The following is a 13,777-nucleotide window of genomic DNA, read 5'->3' as shown; positions in this document are numbered from 1 at the left end:
CAAGGGCCTTCGCAAGATCGGCCTCTTTCATCTTCATATCATGCTCCACGGACTCGTACTTCTTGCCGAGGTCCCGGAGCTCTAGCTGTACCTCGCCCACTCTAGCACTTTGCTTTTCGCGCTCCTTGCATTCCAAGGCCGCCTTGTCTTCGGCCTCGGACAACGCTTTCTTCAGGGACGCCACTTCGGCGGTGGTCTCTGTTACACAGTCACGACGTTTTGGCGTTAGACTAACCAATTTTTTCTATCCTTAACCGCATAAGAGCGGGGAATCACTTACCCTTGTTCTCTTCGAGCCGCCTCTTCATGAGGTCGAGCTCTCCCTGCGCCTGCTCCAGGTCCCGCTTCAGTTTGGCAACCTCGGCTGTGCGGGCAGCAGCGGCAAGCAGCACAGCCTTCTTATTCACATGAATATTTGTTATTAGACTCCTGCGGATTATGATTGACCCTCCGTTTGGTTTTTCTTTCCGACACCAAACAGAGTATCAGGGGCTACTACCTATCGGGTGGTAATTTTACACATATTCATTACTTACCTCAAAGCCTGTCAGGAGGCTGGTGCAAGCTTCGGTTAGTCCGCCCTTGGCGGACGAAACCTTCCGAATCACCGCACTCATAAGAGTACGGTGCTCTTCATCCATGGAGGCGCCGCGAAGCGCTTCCAGCAGACAATCCGGCGCCTCGGGCGCAACGGAAGTCCTCGATGCAGATGGCTCGCCCTCCCTAACGAGGGGCTGCCTGCCTGAGTCCGGAACCATTGAAGGTTTCGGAACAGTGTTCGGCTGAGAGCCCGGCCTGCTGTGGCTCTCATTGACACGATCCGCGGGGATCTTGAACCCCGCGTGTCCGACATCTGGAATCCCGCCTTGGGGCGTCTCCAGAGTCTCCTCCCCCTGCTCTGGGAGCCTTCGGGACAACACCTTTGTGTCATCCGCGGGCTGAGGAGTAGTGGCCGTCAGAAGCGAATTCATCTTCGAATCGCTCAGGGACCCGGAAGAAGATACCTCGGGGTGAGCCCTGGCCGGACTGCACATATGTTCGGCGTTATAAAAAAGCTATGGACTGAAGACATGATAGAGTGCGGACACTTACGATCGCACTGGGGGCTTCCCCCGGGGCAGCCACCCCTCCTCGCTGAGAGCGGCTGTGGCGGAATAGTCCGGAAGGGACACCTTTCCCTTCTTGGACGCCCCGGTCTCCCCCTCCGGGGCGGTTTTCCTATTTTTCTCCTCCCCAGTGCGGGGAGTTAGAATTTCTTTTTGCTTCCTCCCACCTCCGCGGGAGGAATCTGTCTCGTCGTCATCGGACGACGTGGGTATGACGGCCTTGCGCCGGGGGCCATTTCCGGCCCCCTGGTCCGCCTCCCCAGGCCCCTCATCCTTTTCGGATGGGGCGTCTTCTTCTTCTTCTTCGTCCCCTTCGTGGGAGGAGTGCGCCTCGTCGTCTTTGGATGAGGCTTCTGGCACAACCTTACACCGGAGACCCTTTCGGATCCCCGGAGCCTTCTTTTCGGCCTTCTTCTCCGACACCTTGTAGGGTGCCGGGACTAGCATCTCCATCAGGAGAGCATCAGCGGGGCCTTCTGGCAGCGGAGCCGGACAGTCAATCTGCTCCGCTGTCTCCACATAATCCTGAGCAAATATGCGCAGTTCCTTAAGACTCCCCCATGAATATATTGGAAAGAACCGAATCTGGTGGTAGCCTGAAAACTCACCTTACTGGGAGGCCGCGCGGCGTGGAGCCCACAGTCCTCGGATGTGTGAGGAGGTACTTCGGAGGCCTTGAACAACACCTTCCACGCGCCTTTATGCGTCATGTCGTAGAGGCTCTAAAGCGTCTGGTGTTCGGTCGGGACGAACTCCCACAGATTGAATGCCCGCCTTTGACACGGCAGAATCCGGTGAACGAGCATGACCTGGATCACGTTGACAAGCTTGATGTTCTTGTCCTTCATGCTCCTGATGCAGGTTTGGAGTTCGACCAGCTCTGCATATTCGCCCCAGGACAGGCCCTTCCTTTCCCAGGAGGTGAGCCGCTTGGGGGTGCCGGGTCGGAACTCGGGGGCCGCCGCCCTGTTGGCGCCACGCGGCTCGGTGATGTAGAACCACCCCGACTGCCACCCCTTCACGGTTTCCGCAAAGGAGCCGTCTAGCCAGGTTACGTTAGGCATCTTGCCCACCATGGCTCCTCCGCACTCCTCTTGCTGGACGCTCACAATCTTCAGCTTCACGCAGAAGGTTTGCAGCCACAAGCCGAAATGAGGCTTTATGCGGAGGAAGGCCTCGCATACGACGATGAACGTCGAGATGTTGAGGACGAAATTTGCGGCTAGATCATGGAAATCTAGCCCGTAGTAGAACATGAGCCCCCGGACGAAGAGATGAAGTGGAAATCCCAGTCCACTGACGAAGTGGGCGACGAACACGACCCTCTCGTGGGGTCCTGGGGTCGGAATGACCTGCCCGGCGTCCGATAGCCAGTGCACTATGTCTGCGGCCAAGTATCCGGCCGCCCGAAGATTTGTGATGTGCTTCTCCTTGACAGTGGAGGCCACCCACTTGCCTCCTGCTCTGGACATGTTTAGCTCTGCGGAGAAGACTTGGGCTTGGGTGCTGGAGCTCGAGGGGGCAAGGGTGGGCAAAGGAGGAAGAAGGCGTGGGTAAAAATGAGGAAATCTTATCCCTTTATAGAGGCGACGAAAGTGGTGCGCCTCCCCACTTGCCCGTTGGAAATCGCTTGCTTCCCAAGCGCCACGACTGATGGCGTGGTGGGATTACCCATACCCGTATTGATGAGAATCCCGTGATAAGGGGACACGATCTCTGCTTTGACAACACGTGTCAAGGAAACCGCCTCGCAATATGCATTGTGGCTGGTTGTAGGGAAACGGTTCGAATAATGACACGTCGCGTTGTCTAAAAAGTTGTCAGCAGGTTGCATTTGTGAATTATCATTCTCTCTACAGCGGTATGTGAAGATCATTTTGCAGATCCGGACACGGTCTATGTGTTCGATAATTACTTTGGAGTATTCGGAGAAGGAACCTGCCTTGCAATGCCGAAGACAAGCCTGCGCGCCGGACTCATCGTCATTGAAGCCTGGTTCAGGGGCTACTGAGGGAGTCCTGGATTAGGGGATATCCGGACAGCCGGACTATATACATCGTCTGGATTATTGAAGCATGAAGATATAAGACTCAACACTTCGGCCCGTGTCCGGATGGGACTCTCCTTTGCGTGGAAGGCAAGCTTGGCGATCCGGATATTGTGTTTCCTTCCTTGTAACCGACTCCATGTAAACCCTAGCCCTCTCTGGTGTCTATATAAACCAGAGAGGTTGGTCCTTAGAAGGCCGATCACAATTACAATCATACCATCATAGGCTAGCTCTTAGGGTTTAGCCTCTACGATCTCGTGGTAGATCTACTCTTGTACTACCCATATCTTCAACATTGATCAAGCAGGAAGTAGGGTTTTATCTCCATCAAGAGGGCCTGAACCTGGGTAAACATTGTGTCCCTTGCTTCCTGTTACCATCATCTTAGACGCATAGATCGGACCCCCTACCCGAGATCCGCCGGTTTTGACACCGACAGAGCCCAAGACGGCGTCACCATCAGAGCCTTTGGCAGGCGAAGACCACCTTTAGTCAGGATAGCTTGTACTAGTTGTCCCCCTTCAAATTGGCCGTTGTGGCATCCCTTCCCGCTCAATATTTGGGAAGAGGACCAGGCCTCTATAAATAGGACTAGCCACCACAGTAGGACAGGGGGATTTAGACCATCCTCACACTCACCAAGCACCAGAACACCTCCCCTCAGGAGGCTGTTCTTCCCTTGTAACTATTTATCCTCAACCCAAGAGGCAATCCACCACACCACACTGGAGTAGGGTATTACACCACAACGGTGGCCCGAACCAGTATAAATCTCGTGTCTCTTGTGTTGTGGGTTCGTTGAGCTAGGTCTTGAGATCATGGTGAGGCTGAGGGCGTGATTAGGTAGGGAGAGATCTTCGTGCGCACCCCAGTGCTCGAACCTCAAGGGTTTTGCCGGAACCCGAAATCCGACATTTGGAGCGCCAGGTAGGGGTGCGCCGGAGCTTTCCTTTCGCTAGTTGATCCGCTGACACTCTGCGGTTTCGATGTCTAGCGACCCGAGGGCCAACGCCGACCGTCGGGCAACTTCACTAGCCCGGGCGGTGCTACCTCTTGAGCATGCATTGGTTTTCCCTTGAAGAGGAAAGGGTGATGTAGCAAAGTAGCGTAAGTATTTCCCTCAGTTTTTGAGAACCAAGGTATCAATCTAGTAGGAGGTCACACACAAGTCCCTCGTATCTACACAAACAAATAAGAACCTTGCAACCAACGCGATAATGGGGTTGTTAATCCCTTCACGGCCACTTGCAAAATTGAGATCTGATAGAGATGATAAAATAATATTTTTGGTATTTTTATGATAAAGATTGAAAGTAAAGATTGCAAAATAAAGGCGACAGAAATAGCTAGTTGACAGGAGATTAATATGATGGAAAATAGACCCGGGGGCCATAGGTTTCACTAGTGTCTTCTCCCAAGATAGCATAAGTATTACGGTGGGTGAACAAATTACTGCCGAGCAATTGATAGAAAAGTGCATAATTATGAGAATATATAGGCATGATCATGTATGTAGGCATCACGTCCGCGACAAGTAGACCGACTCCAGCCTGCATCTACTACTGTTACTCCACACATGGACCGCTATCCAGCATGCATCTAGAGTATTAAGTTCATAAGAACAGAGTAACGCATTAGGCAAGATGACATGATGTAGAGGGATAAACTCAAGCAATATGATATAAACCCCATCTTTTTATCCTCGATGGCAACAATAAAATACGTGCCTTTTCCCCTTGTATCACTGGGAACGAGCAAGGCAAGATTGAACCCAAAGCTAAGCACTTTTCCCATTGCAAGAAAGATCAATCTAGTAGGCCAAACCAAACTGATAATTCGAAGAGACTTGCAAAGATAACAAATCATACATAAAAGAATTCAGAGGAGATTCATATATAGTTCATAGATAATCTTGATCATAAACCCACAATTCATCGGATCTCGACAAACACACCACAAAAAGAATTACATCGAATAGATCTCCAAGAAGATCGAGGAGAACTTTATATTGAGATCCAAAGAGAGAGAAGAAGCCATCTAGCTAATAACTATGGACCCGAAGGTCTGAGGTAACCTAATCACATATCATCGGAGAGGCTATGGTGTTGATGTAGAAGCCCTCCGTGATCGATTCCCCCTCCGGCGGAGCGCCAGAAAAGGCCCCAAGATGGGATCTCACGGGTACAGAAGGTTGCGGCGGTGGAAATAGGGTTTCGTGGTGCTCCTGGTTGGTTTCGGGGTATATGGGTATATATAGGAGGAAGAAGTAGGTCGGTGGAGCTGCGAGGGGCCCACGAGGGTGGGGGTGCGCCCAGGGGGGCAGGCGCGCCTCCCTGCCTCGTGGCCTCCTCGTTGATTTCTTGAAGTCCACTCCAAGTCCTCTGGATCACATTTGTTCCCAAAATCACGCTCCCGAAGGTTTAATTCCATTTGGACTCCGTTTGATATTCCTTTTCTACGAAACACTGAAATAGGCAAAAAAATAGCAATTTGCATTGGGCTTTGGGTTAGTATGTTAGTCCCAAAAATAATATAAAAGTGTATAATAAAGCCCATTAAACATCCAAAACAGAATATATAATAGCACGGAACAATCAAAAAATATAGATACGTTGGAGACGTATCAAGCATCCCCAAGCTTAATTCCTACAAGTCGTCGAGTAGGTAAATGATAAAAACAGAATTTTTGATGTGGAATGCTACCTAACATATTTCTCAATGTAATTTTCTTTATTGTGGCATGAATTTTCAGATCCAAAATATTCAACATAAAAGTTTAATACTGGCATAAAAATAATAATACTTCAAGCATACTAACTAAGCAATTATGTATTCTCAAAATAACATGGCCAAAGAAAGTTCATCCCTACAAAATCATATAGTTTGGTCATGCTCCATTTTTGTCACACAAGAATGCTCTCATCATGCACAACCCCGATGACAAGCCAAGCAATTGTTTCATACTTTAGTAATCTCAAACCTTTTCAACTTTCATGCAATACATGACCTTGAGCCATGGACATAGCACTATGGGGGGAATAGAATATAATGATGGGGGTTATGTGGAGAAGACAGAAAAGGAGAAAGTCTCACATTGACGCAGGTAATCAACGGGCTAGGAGATGCCCATCAATTGATTTCAATGCAAGGAGTACAGATTGCCATGCAACGGATGCACTAGAGCTATAAATATATGAAAGCTCAACAAAAGAAACTAAGTGGGTGTGCATCCAACTTGCTTGCTCACGAAGACCTAGGGCATTTGAGGAAGCCCATTGTTGGAATATACAAGCCAGGTTCTATAATAAAAAATTCCCACTAGTATATGAAAGTGACAAAACAAGAGACTCTCTATCATAAAGACCATGGTGCTACTTTAATGACCCACAAGTGTAGGGGATCTATCGTAGTCCTTTCAATAAGTAAGAGTGTCGAAACCAACGAGGAGCGGAAGGAAATGATAAGCGGTTTTCAGTAAGGTATTCTCTGCAAGCACTGAAATTGTCAGTAACAGATAGTTTTGTGATAAGGTAATTGGTAACGAGCAACAAGTAATAAAAGTAAATAAGGTGCAGCAAGGTGGCCCAATCCTCTTTGTAGCAAAGGACAAGCCTGGACAAATTCTTATATAAAGGAAAACGCTCCCGAGGACACATGGGAATTATCATGAAGCTAGTTTTCATCACGCTCATATGATTCGCGTTCGTTACTTTGATAGTTTGATATGTGGGTGGACCGGTGCTTAGGTGCTGCCGTTCCTTGGACAAGCATCCCACTTATGATTAACCCCTATTGCAAGCATCCGCAACTACAAAAGAAGTATTAAGGTAAACCTAACCATAGCATGAAACATATGGATCCAAATCAGCCCCTTACGAAGCAACGCATAAACTAGGGTTTAAGCTTCTGTCACTCTAGCAACCCATCATCTACTTATTACTTCCCAATGCCTTCCCCTAGGCCCAAATAATGGTGAAGTGTCATGTAGTCGACGTTCACATAACACCACTAGAGGAAAGACAATATACATCTCATCAAAATATTGAATGAATACCAAATTCACATGACTACTACTAGCAAGACTTCTCCCATGTCCTCAGGAACAAATGTAACTACTCACAAATCATATTCATGTTCATAATCGGATGGGTATTAATATGCATTAAGGACCTGAACATATAATCTTCCACCGAATAAACCGCCGAACACGAAGATCTGTTCGGGGAGGAAAGTCTCCCCCTGGACCGTGTTGTTGATGATTGAGGGCGCCATCGAGCCCCGCAGCGACGACATAGAGGAACTCTCAATGAAAACACCAATGTCGGTGTCAAAACCGGCGGATCTCGGGTAGGGGGTCCCGATCTGTGCGTCTAGGCTGATGGTAACAGGAAGCAAGGGACACAATGTTTACCCAGGTTCGGGCCCTCTCGATGGAGGTAAAACCCTACTTCCTGCTTGATTAATGTTGAAGATATGGGTAGTACAAGAGTAGATCTACCACGAGATCGTAGAGGCTAAACCCTAAAAGCTAGCCTATGATGGTATGATTGTAATTGTGATCGGCCTTCTAAGGACCAACCTCTCCATTTTATATAGACACCGTAGAGGGTTAGGGTTTACATGGAGTCGGTTACAAGGAAGGAAACACAATATCTGGATCACCAAACTTGCCTTCCACGCAAAGGAGAGTCCCACCCGGACACGGGCCGAAGTTTTGAGTCTTGTATCTTCATGCTTCAATAATCCGGATGATGTATATAGTCCGGTTGTCCGGATACCCCCTAATCCAGGACTCCCCCAGGCTCCACGGTGACCTCTGTCCTACCGGTCTTCGTCTCGTTGCACCGATATGGAAACCTTTGCCTGATGCCTCGGGACTCCTCGCGTGCGCTTGCCCCTTTAGCACCAAAGAGGAAACGAGGACACTGCGTGCGCTGGCGCCCGCCTGGCTCCAGTCGTCATGGCTTGCGTCATAGGAACCTCGCGAGGTGTCCCTTGCCTTGATCTCTCCGCTCCTCGCGAGTCAGCCTGGTGAGGTCGCCCTCGAGCAGGTCTTGTGTCGTCCACCTCGCGAGGCTTGGCCCCTCGCGAGGGTCTTGAGTGTTTGCTGGTGAAGATGGGTCGTACAGGGCCGCTGGTGGAGCCACGCCATGGGCCGTAGGAAGGCAAGTCTGGGGACCCCGTTCCCAGGACGCCGACAGCTGCTTACATGTGGGTCCGGAAGCTGGTGACGGCACGCATTTCTGTCATAATTACCGTCACAGTTTATTCATTGTTGCAACTGCCTACCAAATTTAAATTTAAAAATTAGTAAAATTTAAATATTCGAATGAAATGACTTTCACTAACGCTGAAAACAGACATGCTTAACACAGTTGTAATAATGATCAGGCAACTGAGGAAGTATCACACACGACATAAAAGGAAACCGACAAAATAGCACACATTAAAAAATATAATAAGGGACAACCATAAGTTTCTGGATGCAGAAGACCACCATCAGTGTCGTGGCATGCATTTTTCAAAGCCCCCAAAGTGGGTTGCGGCATGCTGTTGTTATAGCTCCCAAAAGTAGGTTGTGACATGCGTTTATCAGAGCCGCTCTCCATCCTTAAGAGGAAACCTAAAGTTCCTCCCAATTGTGATTGCTTCTATTTCATAGAAGTTGTTTTATCCTCTTGTGCCTTCTTGAGTGCTGCAATTTCATCCAGCTGCATTGTTTTCATCTCTTTAATTTTCTGTTGTTGCGCTGCCATTCTAGCATTCAGCTCTTCGTAATAGCTATCAACTGCTGATCTTGCAGCTAGGGCATGAGTTGCAAGTGATAAGTCTCCAACGTATCTATAGTTTTTGATTGTTCCATGCTATTATATTATCTGTTTTGGATGCTTAATGGGCTGTAATATACCTTCTTATATTATTTTTGGGACTAACCTATTAACCGAAGGCCCAGTGCAAAATGCTGTTTTTTTTGCCTATTTTAGTGTTTCGCAGAAAAGGAATATCAAACGGAACAAAACCTTCGCGAGGATCTTTTGTTGGAACAAATGCAATCCAGGAGACTTGGAGTGGAAGTCAAGGAAGCAACGAGGCGGCCACGAGGCAGGAGGGCACGCCCAGGGGGTAGGCGCGCTCCCCACCCTCGTGGGCCCCTCGTAGCTGCACCGACCTACTTCTTTCGCCTATATATACTGTTATACCCTGATAACATCTAGGGGAGCCACAAAACCACTTTTCCACCGCCACAACCTTCTGTACCCGTGAGATCCCATCTTGGGGCCTTTTCCGGCGATCAGCCGAAGGGGGATTCGATCACGGAGGGCTTCTACATCAACACCATAGCCTCTTCGATGATGTGTGAGCAAGGTTGTCAAAATCTAGATTTTAGTCTTAGAATCTTACGATTCCGAGATTCTACACAAGGCAATACGACCCAAGTCGTTTAAAAGATCGTATACAGTAGGGTCGCTACTGGATCGCGCTTCAAGTCGTGGGGTCGTGTGGAATCGCGAGCCAGTACAGATCCTGAGCGACTAAAACTTTTGTTTCAATCTTGGCCGTCTATCCATGTTGTACGGTGGATAGTCTGGTCCAGCTTCAATATTTTACCCTAAATTCCTTCCCGATCTGTGGCGGCCGTCTGCTCGTATTCCTATCCCGATCTCATTTTCTCTCTCTGGCGGCTTCTAGGGCTACAGGCCGCCGGCCGCTGGCCGTCGGCAACACGCACGGCTTCCTCGACGAGTGTTGGCTGGCAGTGTTCCACGTGTCATCGTCTTCAGCACGCTCTCCATCGACGACGAGTGAAGCAGCAACCATCAAAGATCGAGTAACATCTTTCATTCGTTGCACAGGTTAGCTACTACTACTACTGGTATGTACGTACGTACATACTGATGAAGCATGTTCAAGATTAAATAATTAGATTAGATAGGTAGCTCGTCCTCTTACTCGTCTTAATCACTATTGACGACTAGTGAAACAGCAACCATCAAAGATTGAGGAACATCCTTGATTCGTGGCACACTTGCACAGGTTAGCTACTACCTACTAGTACGTATTTACTAATTGATGAACTACGTAGAAGATTAAATAAGCTAGCTTGTTATCTAACTCTTGTAAATCTTTTATTTGTACAAGGAAAAATGTCAACTGCTGTCCCAACCGAAAGTAGTAAGCCTAAGAGGAGGAATGCTCGTGGGAATCGGACTGACCCTGGCTGGGAACATGGAGAAGAAGTTGATGCTGAGAAGAGGACAACAAGATGCAAATATTGCCTTCTAGTTAAAGGTGGAGGTGTCTACAGACTGAAGCATCACTTGGCTGGGACAAGGTTTAATGTCGAGCCTTGCGAAAAAGTTCCCGATGATGTTCGAAAAAAGTTTCTCAAACTTCTGGGGGTCCAAGCAGAGAAGAATGATGCAAAGAAGAGGAAGTTTAACACAGAAATGGAGGAGACGGGTGCATGTTCGAAGGAGAATACTCCTGCTGATAACAATGAAGATGAGGCTGCGACAAATCGTTTCGCTAACAAGCGCAGAGCCCAAACAACGGTGAATCAGTTTTACAAGAAAGAAGAGAGAGAAGAGGTTTGTGCTCAAATTTGTCGGGTCTTCTATACCAATTCTATCTCATTTAATGTTGTCAAGGACCCAGAATTTATAAAGATGATTGAAATGATTGGAAACTTTGGTAAAGGTTTTAAACCTCCATCATATCATGAAGTGAGGGTAAAATTTCTCAAGCTGGAAGTTAAGAGAACAATGAATTTGCTCTCTGAATACAAAGAAGAGTGGAAAAAGACAGGATGTACAATTATGTCTGATGGATGGACAGATAAAAAGAAAAGGTCCATCTGCAACTTTTTAGTGAATAGCCCCAAAGGTACTGTCTTTCTCGCCTCAGTCGATACTTCTGACATTTCCAAGACAGCGGACAAAGTGTTTGAAATGTTAGATGATATTGTTGAGCAAGTAGGAGAAGATAATGTTGTTCAAATTGTAACGGACAATGCCGCTAACTATAAAGCAGCTGGTGAGCTATTGATGGAAAAGAGGAAAAAATTATTTTGGACTCCATTTGCAGCTCATTGTATTGATTTAATTCTTGAGGATTTTGAAAAGAAAATTAAGATGCATCAGACAACCATTACAAAGGGCAGAAAAATCACCACGTATATTTATTCTAGAGCAATGGTTATTTCTTGGTTGAGAGAGTTCACTGGAGGGAAGGATTTAGTTAGGCCAGCAGTGACAAGATTTGCTACTGCCTATTTGACTTTGGGTTGTTTGCATGAGCACAAGGGCGCATTAATCAATATGTTCACTTCAACAAAGTGGAGGGGTAGTAGATTTAATTCTGCAGAAGGGAAGGTCGTTCAAGGAATTGTTTTGGATAGCCGTGGGTTTTGGCCTAATGTTGCCACATGTCTGAAGGCTGCACTCCCAATTATAAAAGTTCTTCGATTGGTGGATTCAGATGAGAAGCCAGCAATGCCGTTCATCTATGATGAGATGGATCGTGCAAAAGATAAAATAAAGCAAAATTTTAACAATGTGAAGAAAAGGTATGTTACTGTACTGACTTAGTAATTCTTAATTGCAGCTTATAGATATGCTATCTTAATCTTATTGTAGTTAAGTTTGACCATTTCAATTTTCTTGATCAGCTACAATCCAATATTTAATATAATTGATGAGAGATGGCGTACACAACTTCATAGGCCTTTGCATGCTGCTGCATATTATTTGAATCCACAATGCCACTATAGTGATAATTTCAAGCCGGCTGAAGTAAAACGTGGCCTGTACACTTGTCTTGAAAAGATGGTTCCAGATTTAGATGAAAGAATCAAGATAGATCTGCAGATTGATTCATTTAGGAGTGCCGAGGGCCTATTTGGAATGCAATCGGCTATTATGACAAGAACAAAAAAAAGCCAGCTGATTGGTGGGATTCGTATGGAGATGATTGCCCTGAGTTGCAGAGGTTTGCAATCAGAGTACTGAGCTTAACTTGTAGTTCGTCAGGTTGTGAGCGGAACTGGAGTACATTTGAGCAAGTAAGAATCAATGTCATGCACTCTCTAGTCTAGGCGATATTATATGAAACATATACTAATGCTAACTTCTCAACCTTGTGTAGGTTCACTCAAAGAAAAGAAATCGTCTGCACCAAGATAGGATGAATGATTTAGTTTTTGTCATGTACAATTCCAAACTGATGAGCAGACAACGCAGAAGGCAAAGACAGGTTGTGGAATATGATATTGATGATGTCTCTTCTGATGATGAATGGATAACTGAAAAAGAAGAGCCTGTCCTTCCTCCACAAAAGGAATGGATCCGTTCTCTTGAGAGGATTGCTCATAACGAAGCTGCTATGGACAAAGAAAATGAAAGTGACATTGAAAATGATGTAGAAAATATTGTCAACAGCCTAGCTGAAACACGTACGAAAAGTTCTTTTGATGAAGCAAGTTTATTATTCTTCCATGTTCCTTTTACATAGTTACTGACTATTATTTTGGATTTTTCATAGGTGATGGTGATCTTGGGATGGATCAAGATCTTGATGCACCTACTTATGAAGATGCTGATGGTGAAAACAACAATACCAGTGAGCAAAATGTTCTTGATGGCAACAATTCAGGACCTTCCTCGTACTGTGTTGGGAGTTCTAGTGGTACAATACCACCTATGAATGAGGACGATGATATCAACTTAGACGACTTGTACTGATTAAGTTGGCTTCTATTTCTAGTTGGTTAAAACCTTTGTGCTTGTCGAAAATTTGGATTGGATGCCCTTTGTTTGCTTTTGGACATGTCAGTATGCCACTTTTAATTTGAGGTTCAGAATATTTTGATATTTATTTTTCATGGCTTGTTTTTGTTAATTTTATATTGAAAACATGTTCATGTACAAGGATATGCATTAATTATTCAAAATAGGTTGTAAACTGTAACATATACACTCATCCAACCTTTTAAATAAACGGGAAATTATGAAAACGTACTTTTTGGTAGAATCAGGTAGGATCTTAGATTCTATGCTGATTCTACGATTTGCGATCCTACGAGAACACCTCCGATCCGATTCAGGATCACGATTTTGACAACCTTGTGTGAGTAGTTTACCACAGACCTTCGGGTCCATTGGTATTATCTAGATGGCTTCTTCTCTCTTTGGATCTCAATACAAAGTTCTCCACGATGTTCTTGGAGATCTATTCGATGTAGTTCTTTTTGCGGTGTGTTTGTGGAGATCCGATGAATTGTGGGTTTATGATCAAGATTATCTATGAACAATGTTTGGTTCTTCTCTGAATTCTTATATGCATGATTTAATATCTTTGCAAGTCTCTTCGAAATATCGGTTTCGTTTGGCCTACTAGATTGATTTTTCTTGCAGTGGGAGAAGTGCTTAGCTTTGCGGTGCTCGATCCCTGTGACAGAAAGGGAACCGACACGTATTGTATTGTTGCCATCGAGGATAAAAAGATGGGGTTTATATCATATTGCTTGAGTTTATCCCTCAACATCATGTCATCTTGCCTAATGCGTTACTCCGTTCTTATGAACTTAATACTCCAGATGCATGCTGGATAGCGGTCGATGTGT

At 46.1% G+C, this 13,777-nt stretch overlaps 1 pseudogene; it reads left to right on the top strand.

The window, feature by feature from the left end:
• Positions 1-10,301: 10,301 nt before the first annotated feature.
• Positions 10,302-12,896, top strand: LOC119360268 (annotated as a pseudogene).
• Positions 12,897-13,777: the final 881 nt, after the last annotated feature.

Source organism: Triticum dicoccoides, chromosome 2B (assembly GCF_002162155.2).
Source record: "Triticum dicoccoides isolate Atlit2015 ecotype Zavitan chromosome 2B, WEW_v2.0, whole genome shotgun sequence".
Lineage (NCBI taxonomy): Eukaryota > Viridiplantae > Streptophyta > Magnoliopsida > Poales > Poaceae > Triticum > Triticum dicoccoides.
This window is presented reverse-complemented; position numbering and strand designations above follow the sequence as displayed.